Here is a 19,693-nt window from a genome sequence, read left to right on the forward strand (position 1 = left end):
GGCAATATTTTTTTTTTATCGCCCGATGAGAGTCTCACGTTAACGCAGCACGTTAACGCCGATAACGGCCCACCACTACTTTTTATTAATACTTAAAAAGCAAAGATTCTTCATCCTTAATCTTACACAAATAAACTTAACAACTGCCTTATTAACTATATATAAGCAGTAATTAGGACTTTGAGTCAAAAATCATAGTTAATAGTTAGTTGATAGTGAGAACTGGACCTTAAAGTGTGAACTGGTTTACTGATGCTTTGGTTGAAATGTTTTCATAAATTTTTGCTCATCCCAGCAAAATGTCTTGCAGGTCAAAGGGGTTGAACAATTATGATATTTTACTACAATAATAAATTAATGATAATCAAACGAACTTTGAACTGAGCATACTGCAATATGTTTAAAATGTCCATTACTTCAAGATTTTATTAATTTCTATGACTTCAAAGGCACAATATGTAGGTTTTCACAACTAGAGGTCACATTTTCAAAACAATAACAAAGGCGAACCTTGGTGATGCTGTGAAGGAGGATGTTTACGGATGAGGTAATAAATGATTATAATTTTTTTTTATTAATAGTACCTTGAAACAGCAAATAAATTACACAGAGAATGCGGGTAATATGATGAGATTTCAAGTTTTTCTTTCTCTTTGGAGTGTTACAAGCTCTTGGTGCTTAAAGAAGATCTGTAAAGTCTCAAATCCAAAGAGATATTCTTCATAAAAGTTGAGTCAACCATGCCCTCCTAACGCGGCTTGTTCAAACACGCCCCCTGATCCTGGGATAGTAGACTACAATGGCGGCTGTTCTGACTCACAGACTGTAAGTACGTTTTCAATTTGAAAGGATTTGGCACTGATGATTTAAACACGAGTTTTGAGCAGTGTAGAGAGTAGTGCTTCTTGTTTGTCATTTCTCCGATCACAAATGCAGACATGATTTTATGTTTACGCGGCGAGATGCAATGCAACGCGTCAAAAGACAGTATAAGTCATTATAATCAGTAATTATGTCCGCACTGGATACATAATGGGCTTTATTGGTTTTGTCTCATCGCGTGTTCTGACTATTTGTGCTCCCCTGTCAGATTTTGCTACCTCCCATTAAAACAGATGGTAGCATAATTCAGAAGCAAAATCCTTTATTAACATATACACCTATCCCAGAGCATGTCTCTCTTTGTTAACACACCTGATTCGGATAATCAGCTCGTTAGAAGTGAGCTCCGTGCATGAACTGTGTTCCCATTGACATGGTCCCTACACAGTGTTCATTTCTCCCTACTCCCTGAGCAGGGGAACTCTGTTGACGTATACCTCATTTCAGAACATTCATTGATGGATTTGTGCTGCGCAGCGTCTTCACACACTGACAAGTGTGACATCATATACCTCTGTAAATAAATACAATTTAAATTCACGTCTCGCACACTTCAATGAACTTTGAATGGAACATATACATTCGCTTCGAACTTGAATCATGGCGGAATATCCTGTGATTTCCACTTCGCAGGGCACTTGCGTTCAAATAGAACAAATGTCTAAAGTGATAAGAGAAACATACAAAATGGGGATGCGAGGACTGGAATTGAGAACTGCTGATTATACTGTCTTTTTACACGTTGCATTGCATCACGTAAACATAAAATCATGTCTGCATTTGTGATCGGAGAAACGACAAACAACAAGCACTACTCTACACTGCACAATCAAATGGGAAACTGTAATACTTTAATACAATACTTTTTTATACAAGTATGTTAAAATGATTTTAAATATATATTAGAATATATATTTGAATGTTGGGTTTTATATTGGAACACCACATCAGTATATAAAAATCTTTCAAACAGATGTAAAATAAGAAAATAAAATAAAAATTATGGTTAATAAATAAATGTTGTCACTTAGAATTAAATTTCTTTTACACTCGAAGGATTATTTATTTATTGCTTGCCAAGTTAAATACAAAAAAACAATACACTCCTATTAAATTCCCTTGTAATCATAACATTGATTACAATGTTAATCATTAAGGTGCAGTCATACAGGTTACTTTAACAAAGCAAAGTATGCATATTGTATCCCAGCAGCCTCTGTGAGGGGTCAGGGCTTCAGAGTTCATGTGGGACCCTGCTGATTCGGTATTACTCCAGTGTGGTGCTCAAGGAGCTGAGCAAGGCACCGGTGTAGAGTTACACAAGCTCCTCTGCCAGGCAGTTTAATCAGTGGACTGCTTTTCAGACGTCATATGATAACAGCGCTAAGTGAACATCCTGGAAATGCTTGTGGTCAGAGTGCCACCTTTCCTGAAATGCTGATTCATCACTGAGACACAAACCCTGCTGAGGGACATGTACGGAGCCGCACGGCCCGCATACTGTCCCAGATACAGCACAGGAAGAAGACTTATACAAAGCAGAAAGACTCAAACCAATTGCACAGACAACTCCACTTAAACCAGCAGAGCGGCAGACATGTAGGCTTACACACAGCTTTACTGAGACGCTCGTATAGATGCTCGCTGTGCTGCGTGCTGAATTATTGAAGAGCTGCTGCTGCCACTCTTTTCCTGTCTCCTCTGGTCCAAACACCCCTGAATGACATATATCATTACAAACACATCCGCTTGACTTCCACTTCCAATGAAAGCAGGGCAAATGTTTACTATACTTATTTTTTTATATATATACAAATACCAAAAATCCTGAATACCTGGTGATAGCTTTTATGTTTTCCAAATTGAAAAATCTATGATCAATTACTCCCACTCAATCCATTATTAAATATTATAAAAAAAAAACTTGTATGGTAAATACTGCACTTTTAATATAATAACATCTCATTTTTAAATAGACACTGAATTCTGGTTGGTATGCACGCTTCTGTTCAAATGTTTGGGCGTGTTAAAAAAATGTTTATGCTAACCAAGCATGCATTTGTATGATCAAAAATACAGTAAAACAGTGTGCAAAATGATTACAGTATAACTATTTTCTATTTTAATATAAGTAATTTAAAGTAATTTATTCCTGTGATGGCAAAGCTGGGCTTTTAGCAGCCATTTGCACAGAATGTGTTTTTTTTTTTGTGATCCACTGTGCTACTTTTCCATAGTGTAATCTATATAACGCACTAAATGGAGGTGTTTGACCACTGAGCTTGCATCTTGCACATGAGGCAGCATTCTAAAAATATGGTACTCAAAAAAAGAAGAAAAAAAAAGAAAAAGAAAAAAGAAAGTTTTTTTTTTTTTCTTTTTTCATTCCACTGTCTGCATCTCGCATTTTTCAAACCGCCCCCAAGTACACCTGCATTAGGAGAATTATTTCCACTAACTTAACATTTAGCCTAATTTATAAACTGATTCAGGGCATTGCAGACATGATTACAGAGTTTACAGGAATTTACATAACAGTTCTGTTAACGATTAATTGTCATAATAAAATGTCAATAATTATAAATAAATGTCATAATAAAACAATAAATGTCATAATAAAAATGTCATATTTACCTTCAGCAAATATACAGAAATTGAATAAAGTTATCAAACACTAAATTCTAAATTAAATATAAATAAAACCTTAAAGCTACAAAAGTTATAGATTTTTTCTTTTTTTTCTTATGTTCTTTGATTAACAGACATCACAGCAGCTGGGTTATTAGGTTTTTACGGCTGCTTTAAGAGCTGCTTCTGCTGAACATGACACGGATCTGACACGCATTTTATTTTCTCACAACTCTTTACCTTTTCTGACCCACTTCAGCTCTTAAAATCTCTATAATGAGCTGACGAGTTGACAGTGCTGGTCTGCTCCAGGACAGTTTTGAGAATCACTGCACCTCAGAGACATGTTCTAAATCTGACTCATATACTTACATGCACAGGTTTAAGGAAAGTTCCGCCTTTTCGGACTTAACTTCATGACTTAACTGATGACATAACTACAACACTGCATACTCGTAGTTTCTTTTACCAAAATGCCAAATATCGGCCGATATATCGGTTGACTGCTAGCTATAATCAATTCAGAATTTGAATAAAAGTTTTGTTTTAAGGGCTGCTAAAAGGACCAATGGCCACATACCCTTTACATGCAGCAAAGTTTCAGGAGTGACATACAGTATATCCCACATCCCTCATATAAATGCGGGATTCACTTTCGAAACAGCTTGTTTGCAATCAGGGTCAGTTGCTTAGCCTATATCCACCGCCTCAATGGCAGGCAAGTATTTCAATTTAGTTGAAAAAACGCTCCTCTTCATAACAAAAGAATCGCGTTTAAAATGTCAGAATCATGTGATGCAAACAAGCTATTGTGTTAAATATTCTTAATGTGCTAAGAAGAAGAAAAAGGAATCGTATGCATTAACATTCTTAATGTGCTAAAAAAAAATGGAATCGCATGCATTAACATTCATTTTGACAGTACTAACTCTAATATAATAATTTGTAATGGCTGTTAAATCTCAGTTTGGTTGACTGTAAGAAGTATCTGCCTTGATTAAAAACTGCAGACACTGCAAATCACGTCACTGCATAATTACATTTTTATAAAGCAAAATGGGAGATAAAAACGCAAAAGGAATGTCAGAATTCATTCCAGCCAAAATAAGAACAATTTTCAATCAGTGATTAGCATCTTATGAGCGCATTTTCCGCTCACTGAAATGTTAATTTCATTTCAATGGGATGTTCTGTAAAGTTTGTCTGGGCTTAGAAACCAGTATGAGAACAATATGCACCATTACCCAAAATCTGTGCTTTAATAAGCTCTGGAAGATATATAAGAATATGTGCTTCTTAGCATGACCCCCGTGAAATGAGTGACACCCAAATCTATTCAGCACTGAATTCCCCTTAGATGATAATGAAATTTCTGCCTGGCTAGCTAGATATTAAATGCAAACACACAAAACTGGCTATACATGACAAGGTACAATCTTGCTGATGCAGCTGCGGAGTATATTTCTTATGGTAATACACTCAGTATGAAGATGTTGACTGAGGAACGGCTGTGTGTGGATCTCAAGAAGTGGAGAGTCTGAGGCCACACCCCCTATCCTGTCATCATCCAGACATTGAACAGTGCATTGTGTCACAAGGACAACACCATCACCCCACTGCTCTGTGACACTTCCTGAATCAAAGTGCAGCATGAAGTGATCAAACCCAGCAGCTACTGCACAAGCAGACAAATGCTTTACCACTAGTTTGAGTCTTACTTCAATATGGTGTCCTGATTAAAAAGCTAAAAGATGCAGAATGGAACCACCGCCAAACCAAAATCACTGAGTGATCTCTGAATTATAGCAGAGCAGTCTAGTAGCTTTGAAGTCGAAATGGCATACATTTACATTCAGATGCAAAGGGAGTTATTAGTCCTTGTAGATTGAAAGCATGAATGAACAGATTCAGAGGTAAAGAATAATATGAAATTGCTAAAACAATAATACTGTACAATAGGGCTGCACGATTATGACAAATCATAATTGTCGATTATTCCCTTGAAATTGCAATTGTGATTATTAATTACAATTATCACAATTTACATTGAATGATGTTTATACCATTGTTTGATGCAACTGCAAGCCATATTTTTACATGAAAATAAACAAGCAGAAAACACTTTAACTGAAAAACTTTGTGCATTTCTATAGTATTAAGCCTCAAATGTCAACTATACATCGGATTGGTTTCTTCTTTAAATTATAAAAAAGTAAAAATATGAATGGTATTATAATGTTATACTAAAACTAAAATTAAAATAATGGGAAAACCCTTAAGATAACATGTAGAAAGAAAAAATGCATCTTAAGCACACTGAATAACATAAGTGGTCTTTGAACGAATAATTGCCGCTTTGAACGATTACATAATTGTGGCATCCATAGTTGTAATCGCGATTAGAAATTTGATTCATTGTGCAGCCCTACTGGACAAGCACTAGCACAAACACACTGTACTGCCCAATAGAAACGTTTCCATTCAAGCTACAGATTCAAGTTATGCAGAAAATGTAAATACTGGGGGGGAAAAAAAAGTATTTCCATCCCACAAACTCAACCTAAAATCATCAATTTTGGAGAAAATGGTGCAAAATACAAATGGAAATTGTATCTACTGTTGTTGTTTATCTTTTTTATTTAAATGAAAATAAATTACTTATTTAACACTCATTACAGTATGAAGCACTCATTATAGTACAAATTATTTCAATGATATTTTCTTATCACATAATTATTCTTATATGACTGGTTTACTTAGTAAATGTGTTTCCATCATAGGAAAATATACTGCCATTTCAACATTTATGAACAATTATTAAATACAAAATTTGCATGAAAATGCATGAATGGAAACAACTACTTATTTCTTACCATTTTGTGCCTTACACGTACTTGAAAATTGATATGGGAAAAAGACAATGAAGTACAAATAGCCTACAAAAGGCAGGGAAATTATAAGGAACAACATCACAATGGGCTTGACATTTTTGTTAGGCGGCATTTCACTGAGACAAATATACAATGGAAAAGCACTGAAGAATTTCTTTCTGACAGAGGGACAAAATATCTAAATATATTTAAAATAATCTGATCACTGCCGACAAGTTTTCTCTATTCATCAACCACTGGTAAGTGATGCAAAACATGATTTTTGCAGCAGGCGAGTAGATTTTCATCTCTGTGTTTTTATTTATATATATATATATATATATATATATATATATATATATATATATATATATATATATATATATATATATAAAAACAGAGATGAAAATCTACTCGCTTGCTGCAAAAATCATGCCTAGGCGCAGTAGTAAAACAAACAGTTCTGTAAGATCAAAACTGAAGCTATGACTCAACATGTCAAATACTCCAGAGGGGAAAAATCCTCAATCCAATACAAAGGAAACATCCTCACAAAACTTGCTTGGAAACTGCAGGCTTGAAAGCAAGAAAAATAACGGTAAATCCCTGTCACAAAGCCCAAGCGCAGTATAAACAAAGTCATGCACCTGGATATGAAGATTAAGGCTAAAGGTAGATGAGATACAATGAGCAAACACACAGATGTGAATGCAAAAATATAAAACACAGCACATGAAAACACGTGAAATGAATATTATCCAAGCAAACAAAGGAGATAAATGCAGCATACAGCAGTGCTGGTGCTGATTATAATCTTACCTGCACTGCCTAATGTTTTGTAGAACCGGTACTCCAAATGTAGCTGTGGGGCCCTCGATTTCACAGGTTCCTTTAGGAGTGTCAGGAAAAAAAAGATTAAATTAAAACTCTTTCTTTGTTCACATTAAATTCATTTACAATAAACAGATATTCCAGCCAGAAATTCACACTTATTTCCAAACGTCATATTTAAGTTATCAGTATCAGAATATAAAAGTATATTCTTGTGGTTTTAGGTTCCTAAAATGTCTGTCTAAAATACATCAGTTGGAGTTGATTTCTTTGAACAAATCCAGCCTTTAGAGTTTGATTCCAGATCTACAGACACGCCTAGACATTACAACTACACGTTACAACAAAACGTTAATAGAACACCAGCCTCTGCTGTTATAATCACTTCGTATAAAATAATATATTTAAATATACTTACCAACTTTATTGCAACGTACTCATTTGTATAGAGATTCTTTCCTAAAAAGCAAAACAGACAAAGGTTGACTAACTGCAACTGAAATTATACTGTCTGAATATAGACACAACAATATGTACATTTTGATCTATACTTATATTTTTAAGTACTGGATTTCTTCCTATATTCATCCTTACACAGTTGAGTTAAGACTGCTCTGTGCCTGCTCAAATTTCAGTGTAAAGACGCAATGTTGCATGAAAGTCAGAGTAAATTATGCCTAGGGATGGATACCGAAACATAGTATTTAATCGGTCCCGGGGCTAAATTATGAAAGACCAGAGTATCAATAAGCTCTAACGTTAACGGTTCTGCTATTGGTACTGGAGAAATTAAGAAAACACACATACATTTATTATTGCTGTATATACAGCACTGTACATTATCTTGCAAATTCTCACCGGAGTCGCCAGCTTTTTTTTATGCAATAATATTCAAACATTTGTCTATGATGCATTTTTGCTATTCACAATTCAGTAGCAAGATTGCGCTCATGCGGAGGAGCTTCAGCATGTGCGACATGAAAGCCCTGTTTAATTATGATAGAAGAGAGAACTAAACATTAACACATCTGCTTTTATGCTTCCATTGCGTATGTGTATTCAAAGCCAGTGAGCAACGGACTTTCATAACAAAAAATAAAAAAACCTGCGTTAATGTGTGATAAAATAATTGTCGGCGTTAATCAATTAATGCGTTAACGCAATAATAACGTTGACGTACCCAGCCCTAATATTATATATATATATATATATATATATATATATATATATATATATATATATATATATAAAATAAAACAAAAAGCATTGTTATAATATATATAATATAGATGTTATAATATAGAATATAATATAAGAATACTGTTAAAGTACCGAATCGATAAGCAGTATCGGTAAGAGTAGTAATACCGTTAAATAAAACCTTAATTATGCCTGCTCAGACCCACTTCAACCCCTAGTATGGAAGTACACAGTTGTAATTACTGTGTAAATGCATTTATTCCACTTCTGAGAAGCTTTAAACAGTTTGTGTAGCACAGTTTGTAAAGACACAAATGCCACTTCAGAAGCATCTCTGTGCCACATTTGGAGTGTAAATTTGGCATAAATAGAAAAGAAATCTAATGGAGATTTTGAAAGGAAAGTGAAGGTAGAGAAAAGAGGAACATGTTTGGGACATGACCCAGGTTGGTTCTGAACCAGTCACTTTAGGACAACAGCTCCTGTGTCATGAGCAATGCACTACCCTCACTAGAGCAATTCTTATCAGTGGAACACTGTGACAGCTTGGTGGATTAACAGAACTGGTAGTTCCCTTTTGTGTTAGTTCCAAAATCTACCAATTTTTTTTTGTCAATTTTGTGAATTTCAAGCAAGTTTGCAATTTATTTATTTATTTTTAATTTTGCAATTCTTGATTACAAAACAGCCACTGGCTGTCTAAAACAGACTTGTAAACCATTAGCTCATATAACAAATATGGTGTCTGACATATATGTGAACGAAATACTAAAAAATATTTTTCACAGGTAAAAATCTTAAAAATAGCGATAAGACATTAAAATGACAAAAGAATGGATAAAACAAATTAAAAAGACCCAGCATAAAATGAGTGTATAACATTTGAAAATAAAGTATTATCTGAATCCAATATCATCCTGACAGAATTTTAAGGGGACATCAGATGCAAAATTCACTTTTACATGGTGTTTGAACTTAAATGTGTGTTGTCAGCGTGTGTACACAACCACCCTATAATGATAAAAATCCACTTTTTTATTTTTGAATCCCCATAAATCATAAGCACTTTTTGAGATCAAGTCATTAACAGATTCTTGACAAAGTGACATAACTTTACATGGGTCCCTCCCACAACTGTTCACAAACATTGTCGTTTTATCACAGGCCTGCCCTGAGTGAGCGGTCAACAGTCCGCCATTGTTTTGACGCTGGAGCAGGTGTAGACAAGCATGTCTCCTACGCAGTTGAGGTGTTTTGTTGTTGGACGTAATAATGAACATGGCAGTCATCATTTACTCCTGACATCTGAGCCGCTGAAGAAGCTGTGGATTACGTTTGTAAGGGAATGTGCCCCCTGATCTACCTTTAAACCAGACTGCTTTGTAAACGAGGGTCAGTACAAAGCAGGTTGTACTAAAAAAGTTGTTCCTGAAGGACTTTTTTTAAAGGGGTCATATGATGCGATTTCAATTTTTCCTTTCACTTTGGAGTGTTATAAGCTCTTGGTTCATAAAGAAGATCTGTAGGTTGCAAAGACTAAAGTCTCAAATCCAAAGAGATATTCTTTATGAAAGTTAATACTCATCCATGCCCTCCTGAAACAGCTCGTCCAAACACACCCCCACATATCTACGTCACTATGTGGGAAGATTTGCATAACGGCTCCCAAATGTTCACGCAAAGAAAGAAGGAGTACCTTTTATTCTCATTGTAGTATTGTTGTTGCTGCCGCCACAATGTCGTATAGACGCTGTGTGTTTCACTGTGAAAGCGAAACTAATTTGTTTGGCCTTCCAAAAGAGGACAGTATTTCCTCTTCGTAATGCTTGGACCTGATCCGTGCTGATCGCTGAGCAAATATATCAACTTCGCGCTGTGGATCGCCGGATCGGCTTTCCAGCCCGGGGTTGTCACATGTGGTTGCTGCAAGCTCCTTTGTCGAATCCACCAGCCGCGCCGTTCTCAAGCCGCCCGCCTCTGCTCACTCAAGCCGGCATCGGCTCACTCTAGGCCTCCGGTGTGTGACGCTGTTTCGTTGAGAAAGCGAAACTACTTTGTTTTTGCCTTCCAAAAGAGGACATGACTAGAAATCATGTTTAGATCACGTTTATAATGGGTTTTATGTTTACGTCTCGTCGCTCCGGCCAGTCAGGAAATCAAAATATGTTAAGGGGCGTAACATTTCTGTCACACGCTTGATGCATTCAGCCAATCACAATGCTCTGGATAGCACACCTCAATCACAGCACACCTCGCTTTTCAGAGAGATGAGCTTAGTAAAAATCGACGCCTTTCAGAAGGCGGGGCATAGAGGACAAACAATAATGTACAGTATGTGGAAAATAATGTGTTTTTTTAACCTTAAACCACATAAACATATTACACCATATACACAAAATAATGTTCTTTTTAGCAGACTCATGTGACCCCCTTTAATGACTCTTTACAAATTTGCCTTTGCAAATGAGCTGCATATTCCCGGCCCATCTCCAGAAGAGGGCATCGCGTATACGTTTCTCTGCATTGCAAATCTACAGCAATAAACAGCCGGTAGAAGCAACATGCCTGAAAGAACCAGTGTTTAGCCGTACATATGGGAAGCCAAATGCACTGAAAGTGGGAGGAAAAGCGTGATGTTACAGAGCAGGGTTTCCCACACATTGATTTATTTGTGGCGGGCCGCCACAATATCAAAACTGACCGCCACAAATAGATTTTCCAAAAGCCTTTGACTTCATTGAATAAACATGAGCACTGCACGTTATAAAATCAAAAACCGATGCGGGTGTTTTTATATCACTGTATTTCAGAAGGAAACCGACTGTATTTAGAAAATTTTCGATTTCATTTTCATTTCATTTTGCATGTAATGCTTGATAAGGCAGCGTTTGTGAGCTCAGCGCTGCTTTGCAGCCGTTACCCCGGAGTTTCCTGTATCTCTCCCCGCTCTTAAAGCGCCTCCTGCTGGCAGAAAATGAATTTGCATATATGTGTATATATGGGGGCGGGGGAGTGCCGCCACAAATAGAGTGTAAGGCTGTGGGAAACACTGCAGAGCTTGTGCCACGCTGACCTGTCATCGGCAAGGACCAAGCCATGCATCCGAACGAATCTCACGCTACGAACGGCTCAAACTAATCTCACAAGAGCGACGCTGATCAGTTAAAAATACTTAATGTACGCACACAAATATGGTTAAAATGCTACGTACTATGACATGACATTTACAAAGGAATCTTCAGTGATACACGTATTTAGGCAGATTTTGAGCCACATTACCTTGAAGAATGAAAGTAATCCACAGCGTCCTCAGCAGCTCAGATGTTAGGAGATAATTAGGACTCTTATGTTCAGTCTTACATCTATACACAGAACACCGGGAATGCTTACGAGACATTGTTGACGTTACAGCTGCTCAAGCATGGAGAAAATGGAGGACAGTGTACAACCGCTGAGGGCAGAGACCCCCTGTGGCCCAGCCCTATGCAATGTGATGTCACACTGCATAGCAATAAAATCGGCTTGCCAAGTGAGACTGACTTGGTTTAAAGGGGATTAAAAAAGTGGAGTGAGTGGATTTTTATTATTGTAGGATGGCTGTGTTCACACACTGCCAACACACATTTATGTCCAAACACCATGTAAAAGTGGATTTTGCATAATAGGTGCCCTTTAAGGTTGCCTTCATAGAGGGTTTATAACGGTGTTTAATGACTAATAAATCATTGACAAATGTATATTAAATAGTTTTTGAGCAGTTATAACTGAATGAATAAGAATGGTGACTTTAACAGAAGAGAGGGGTGGGCTAAGCAGTACTCATTATCATTTAAAGGGACATGCACTGAAACAGGTCGCTGTGAACAGAGCTGTTTTAAACAAGGCAAAAAGGGTGTTGTTTTACACTACCACCGAGACATTTTAACCAAAGTATGTTATAGACTTTTCACGAAGACCCTAAAGAATCATAACAACTTTGTTGAAAATGGGAATCTGATGTCCCCTTAAAAAAATATTGGCTAATACTGCTTTGTTCATGCTATGCTGTGCAGACCAGGCATGAGTCTTCCTTAAAAGGTGAAGTGTGCCTTTTTTTTTTTTTTTTGTATTTTGTTTGAACATCACAACCCCAAACAGGTCTACTCAACCAATCTGTTTGTTCAACTAATAGATCAGGGATGTACGTTCTAAGAAAACTTCTGTGGAAACACTATTTTTGCAATATACCTTGTTGCCACTAGCGGTGCACAGATTACACAATACAGCTTTAAGGACCTTTCACATGACTCAAGTCAACATTCCCAGTGGACTGACTAATGATGGTGACCCAGGAACACCAGTGCTCCTGAGATTCACTCCTGCTTGGCACCTTAAAGCAAAGAACTTCAACCCTAGTTGCTCCATGGAGACTATTGTGAACAAATAATACACAAATGGATTCTCTTACCGAGCTTCAGCTCTCCAAAGTTGCCACAGCCGATCTTCTTGCCAACTCTGAAGTTCGGTCCAACCATAAGGACCCCAGAGGACGTGGAGGAGCTGGAGGGCCGCGAGTGCCCGCTGCGCCCCTGGGCCACTTTACTGCTCCTGACCGGCCTCTCGCCCTCCTTCTCTCTGGGGTGATCCATGACTGTGGCGCCGGAGGCACAGAGATACAGACGAACCAGGCCAGAGCCCAAAGCAGACAGCTCAGGCCAAAAGAAAACTCATGGGACGACTGCTGTTGGCACCGCTGCCGCTGAACCATTCACTGCTGCCAGCACACTGAGGGAAGGAAACATTCAATCTGAGTATGTTTTGAGCACCATTAAGGCCTTTCCACAGTGAGCGCGAAAAAGCGAAACGAATATCGGACGCGATGACACGCTGGAATAAAACAATTGATTTCTATGGTTGCTTCCACACAGACCACGAACATTCCTGCACCAAAAATGCGAATGTTTTTTTCCGAACCAGTCTGACGAATATTTCCAGTTTCGCAAAGCAAAAACACGGGCCGTCCAATAAGATTTGAGCTAGGATCATGTGACCAGAGCAGCTGCTGCTGCACAAAAGGGTGAGAGTGATGGCGCTGTTTCGAAAACCAGTGTAAACAAACACAGAAGAAGAGTATCCCGGATAAGAGAAGAGAGTGGATGCTGAATTCTTGTTATCGTTGGTATTTGAGAACAGATTAATTCTCACATGTTCTTTATACAGAATAACATTTCTATTAATTGTCCACTGAATTATGTGATCTGTAGAGAACCGTTTGTTTTCTTCAACGTACGTGATTAGTCAGAGCACATTAACTCTTTTTCTAACTATATGAAAAGCAAGTAGACATGATTATGATGATATATTTTCTATGTGTTTTGTATGCAGCTCATGGTATTTTTATAGCAACAAAGGAAGTTTATGACAAATATTAGCAGTGTAGCGTTATTAAACATACAAAGAGTGCATGTGTCTGGTTATTAATCAAAATCAACTATAGAAATTATTATCTGAGGAAAAATGCATTGTTTGTCAGCACCACCTAGCGTGAAGGCGTGAATTAGCAGAAGATGAACTATCGTTTCACGTTCGGTGTGAAATCACCGTTCGTAGCCGATTCACATCGCTTTTTCGCATCGCGCTCAGTGTGGAAAGGCCTTTACACCTCTGACACAATAACAGTGTTTAAAAAGTACATCACTTCATTATATCAAGTACAACATTATGAAATCACCTGCTTTCTTCCTAAAACAAGTTCACAAAAGCTGAAATATTTCACTGTTAATGGCAATGCCAAAATTCTTAATGACCTATAATTTTCAATGTTGACCTTAAAATTTATGTCAGAATGTTTTAAGAAAAAGTATATGGAACAAGTAAGGATCTTACACTATTAGCCTGGCAGCCATAATATTAGGCCAAAACAGATACAAATTATTTTCAATTTCAGACGAAATTATTGATCAAATGGCAGCATTTAATCACTGCTCCCCCAATAAAACTTTTTTCTACTGTGTTAGAGTTTATTTTGTGCACAAAAAAGGATAAGCTATGAAAGGTAAACATGTCAAAGGTGTGAACAAACATCACTGTGAACAAAAAGGATGCTAAGGTAGAAACTTGCAATTTGTTTAGATGAAATATTGAGTCAGCTTGTTGCCATTTTGCCAAAGAACTTTCCTATGATTGTGTTAATTTATCACCCGAGGACACAATAAACAGCATACGGAGTAAAGTTTACTCTAAAACCCATTTATTTCATTTTAATTACCTAAACTAACTGTGTTTTTGGTTAAAAAAATGATTTGGTGCATCAATATTAGGTTTATAATTTGCATTGCATGAAGGGCTATCCAGCAAATACAGTGCTTTTTGTCTTTACGTTTGCATGCAGGCAGAGCACATGATGTTGTTGTTTTTATAAATGTGCACATGCAGGTTTGTTCATGGATGACAGATATGGGTCACTTACAAACTTAAAAAGCAAACTAGATCTAAGAACAACAAAAATCAGCGTGACAAGCAATCAGGCACAATCAAGGGCAGCTGTGGCCACATTAAACCCAACAAAAAACATGACAACAAAACCGCAAGACCTACCGAGAAGAAGAATAAGAGAAGTTCACTTTGATGAATAAAGCCCAAACAAAGGGACTGAAGTGCTTCTAAATGACCTATATCTCACACAGAACTATTGTTACAAATGTCAACCGCATCACAGCCATGCTAAACAATACTGGCTGGAATTATACTAAATATAAGCACACAAATGTGCATACATTTTGACGTATTTCTAATGCTCATAGCATCATTATTTGTGATTATCGGTGATGCAGCACTAATGCAATATGCTGTATCCATTAGATGGCTCATCTCAAATCATTAACCTTTTGAAAAGAGATTAGCTCAGGAGGAAGTCGGGCATCAGGGAGGGATTCCTATTGTGACACAACCAGTGAGGAAACGCTTCCCTGAACCCCTGAGTAAGACTGCACACTCTGTGCTTTAGGGGTGATTACCGAGGAGAAAACCTTCAATATTGACAAGTCAAAATCAGTGAATCTCAATACAATACAGAAACTAGGGATGCACGATAAATAACAGCATGATATTTAATGCGCATCTCATCAGTGAACAACTGCTCGGTGTAGTAAATGCTGCTCCATGTGAAAGCATGCACGTGTAGAGAATTAACGCTGATTACAGAGCCGGCTTTACTGACGAGATGCGTATTATATAATGTGCCGATATTTATCGTGCATCCCTACCAGAAACATATAAATTGAATTAAGGCCTATTTAAACCAAGAACAATAACTATGATAAATTTATTAGTGCCCACACCAACAGACGATAAGATTTAGTTTACAATCACGTGCTGCGATTTTGCCACCTGCCACGTTAAATTCTCAAGCGCTTTAAGGCCAGTTTACGATAACCAACGATGTAACAATGACTATGACCTTTTAATGATCATTCTAATTCTCTGAAAATTGGGGAAGTCAACACCACATCTGTATTGTTGAAATCATATTGTTGATAATGTTGAAAGCACTTTCAAAACGTTTATATTAATATTTTATTTTTCTTATATATTTTTTTTTCAGCTGATAAACGCTAACAAATGACACACAACTGCTCAAGCATCTAAACAGCAGAAAACATAACCAGAGCACAAATGTTTTTGTTCTTTGGTGTGGATGCCATTATAGTTAACTTCACAGTTATCTTTAACAGTTATCATTCTTGATGTGAGCAGGCCTTTAAAGTCACGTGGATTCGGATTGGCAGTCGATGTTTTATTGTTCATCAGCTGGAAAAAAAAAGTTCGGAAAGTGATTACAACCAAACCGTTCCTCTTTGCCACTGTGGAGTTCATTATTCTGGTACAATCAGAATGACTATTAAAACTTTACAGTTATAAATATATAGCTTAGTTATCATTATTAATGTGAACGAGGCTTTAAAGTTGTGTGGATTCTAATCAACAGTCAACATTTTATCAGCTGGAAAATAATTGTTCCTGAGCAATTATAGTTGCACATGGACTTCCCTATTCTCATAGAATTTGAACGATTACTAAAAATTCATAAGTAGCTAATTTATTATAGTTATGATGCAAAATATTCCTTTATTCAGTCACTCATTTGCTAACATAAATACATACACATTGTTTTACTAATTTTTTAATATCTGCACACAATTTATGACTAATCAAACTACAAGCACCCCCTGTTACAATCTTAATTTACATATTTAGTTACACTAATAAATATAATCTGATAACACAGAGGAATTCGAATTGTATTAGCAAATACATTTAACATCCCTGAGCATGGCAAACAAATCAACGATCGATGAATGGTTACACATCATGGTCATTTAAATGAAAAAAAAAAAAAAATCAAACAGCAGCTCACCCAAAATTTCTTCAGTGAGAAAAAATAAAGTGTGTTAGGTACTTATGTTTGACTGACAGCCACAATTGTGTGGCTAAAAAGATGAAATGAAAGTGAATGGCAACAAAGGCTGTCAAGATTTTGGTTTTTGTGCTTTACAGGTGAACTAGCCTTTCAAACTTGCATCTTTCTCTCAGACCTGTGTAATGGATTCTCTAATACTCCCTCAGTGAAGACAAAAGCCTTCCAAAAAAATAATAAATACAAATACAAATCATACTAAAAAACAAAACAAATAGAAATAAAAATACAGAACGTGAAATAATAAACACCACCTATATCCGTATGTTTAATTCAACAAAATAAACGTAAATAAAAACACACAGTAAATAAATAAATAAATAAAGCCTTCTCACGACATTGAATGAGCTTTCCTCCTGCTGCGGGCCAGAAGCCTCACTGTTTTCAGCCCTTAACAGGAAGGAGGAACACGATATCTCACAAATCACCGGCCAGCTGTCTGGAGCAACAATATATCCGAGTCAACTGATTTGTTGATAATCAATCGAGCTGGTCACATATCGATGCATATCACATCTAAACAGCGAGCAGAGACATCAAGTTACTCATTTCTGTCGCTAATATGAGCCACAGGGCGAGTCGTGATGCGCAGTTATTGTTCAAATTCTGAATACAGATCACAGCCTCAATCGATCAATGAAGATTACCGTTAATTAACTTATAAGCAGGATTACCGTCAGCTAACCAATATGAACTAATGGAGCTAACAGCTTGACAAACACCTTTAGCTCGTTAGCTGTAGCAGCTTTATTTCTTTCACTCACTTCCACGATGAACCTCGCCAGAGTCTTCAGGGGGAGATGAATACCGAGATACCAGCGTCTGTAGATCATATGACACCTTTCTGAATAAAATCAGCGTCGACATCCGCTACCCGCTATTTCCTCCTTTCTTTAATGTTCCTGCAAGTAACGTGAACCTTTCGCTGGTCGCGAGCGACTTCCGCTCTCGGACTCTAAGGAGATTTCAAAACAAAAGTCCCTGGATTCCTCATAACGCAGTGCACTTTGAATTCTATAATTCTTAAACGACAATATGCCTGCGTTGTCGTTTCTGTAAAAAGTAGCATGCACCAGACTTTCAGAAATATGCTCTGTTCGAGCTCAGGTACTTAAGCGTTATTAAAATATAGCTTTTTATATATTTAAACTGTGGCGAGAAAAATGAACAGGATGCTCAACAGGATGGAACTTGACGAAAATAAAGAGCTACAGTTAGTCATTTCTGAAGGAAGGACTGAAAGCTCACATGAGGATGTTAACATCTTATGCAATTTTGGGAAAATAATTTATGCACAATTTCTGTAATTTTGTCTAACAGGATGAGAAAATGATAACAAGTGAGAAACTAAATTGACAAAACAACAAAGAATTCATGTTACTTAATTTTTGTTGCTGGTAGATTAAATCTTAATTAGGACCTGTCTTTTGCTAATTAAAGTGACATTACAAAAGACTACAAAAGATAAAAAAAAAAAAAAAAGCCAATATTGAGGACACCAGGGGAAAATATGAATCCATTGTCAAATAAAAGAAGATTCTGCGGAGAACAAGAAAAACGAATAAATAAAAATAAATAAAAAAAACTGAGAAAAGGACAAATAAAGAAAAATCAGAAATATTTTGTAATAAACTTTTAAACTTTTTTAACATTTGACAAAATAATAGCTCAAATTAATATTTAAATATGATTTCTGTCTTTACATATTGTGAATTTTTTTATTTTTTTATCCAATAGTGGGAACATAAAAATGGATGCCATAACATGAAGATTAAAGATTCATACGGCTGTGTATATTTTTCAGTTTAGAGCACAAAAAGATTAAAAATAATGAAACAAGAAAATAATAATAAAATGATAAAGTAATACACATGCTCTTTTTTAAAATGCAGTTAATTTCATTGTATATTATGTATCATTCCTAAAATAAAAACAGCAATTTAAATAAACATGTCATTTAATTCGCCTAATTGACATCTAACTTAGGCCTATCTAACATTTAAGCATCCATATGGACTTAAAAACATAACCTATATCTCGCAGCGCCACTGTGATAATTAATCTTATATCCATTTGTTTCCAGCAGCACTGCTATATTTGTGTTATCACTGCTATAAATAACCGAAGCCAATAAATGAAGAAACCCAAACGTTACAGACTTTTATTGGTGATTGACTGGGCTGCTCTACACATTATAATGGTTGTGTGTAGCACCTCCTCATGGAGTTGTTTTAAATGTTAAGAAATGACGCAGCTATAAACAATTCAACATACTTATTTGATTGCTAACATATGGAAAACATGCGTATTTAAAAAAATTGAAATGTCTTTAATGTGTTGTAATTTGGTTAGCTGGTATATATTTTTTACATTTGTTGACATAGGCCTATGTGATTTATAAAATAGCCTATTAATTTTAAGTTTGGTGTCATTTATAAAACAGACTTTTTATTATCAGTATTATTGTTTTTTTATTATTATTATCATTATTAGTGTACTACGGAATGGACCAGGCTTTCTTCCCCCCTCATAAATCCCAGATCAGTGCAGGTTGTGCATGTTTAAAATATTAGAAATTTATTATATTATTCATTACAGATACATGTATAATAATTATTGATAACAAACAGTGGTTTATGACAGTTTTTTTTGTACCCTTTTTTGTGTTCTGTTTTATGTTTTATATTAGATTTAATATACTAACCCCTTAACTGTCACCGTCCCACCTGTGGGACGCTTGGCGCTCTTTTTTTGATGTCCTTTTTCTCTGTAATAATCTTTTAGGAATCATCATAAATTATATATCATTTGAAAGCTTAGAATCCCA

At 36.2% G+C, this 19,693-nt stretch overlaps 1 pseudogene; it reads right to left on the reverse strand.

Moving 5' to 3' along the window:
• The window catches only part of LOC109065640, a 52,504-nt pseudogene extending 34,759 nt beyond the window's left edge, over positions 1 to 17,745 (reverse strand).
• Positions 17,746 to 19,693: the final 1,948 nt, after the last annotated feature.

This window comes from Cyprinus carpio, chromosome B7 (genome assembly GCF_018340385.1).
Source record: "Cyprinus carpio isolate SPL01 chromosome B7, ASM1834038v1, whole genome shotgun sequence".
Lineage (NCBI taxonomy): Eukaryota > Metazoa > Chordata > Actinopteri > Cypriniformes > Cyprinidae > Cyprinus > Cyprinus carpio.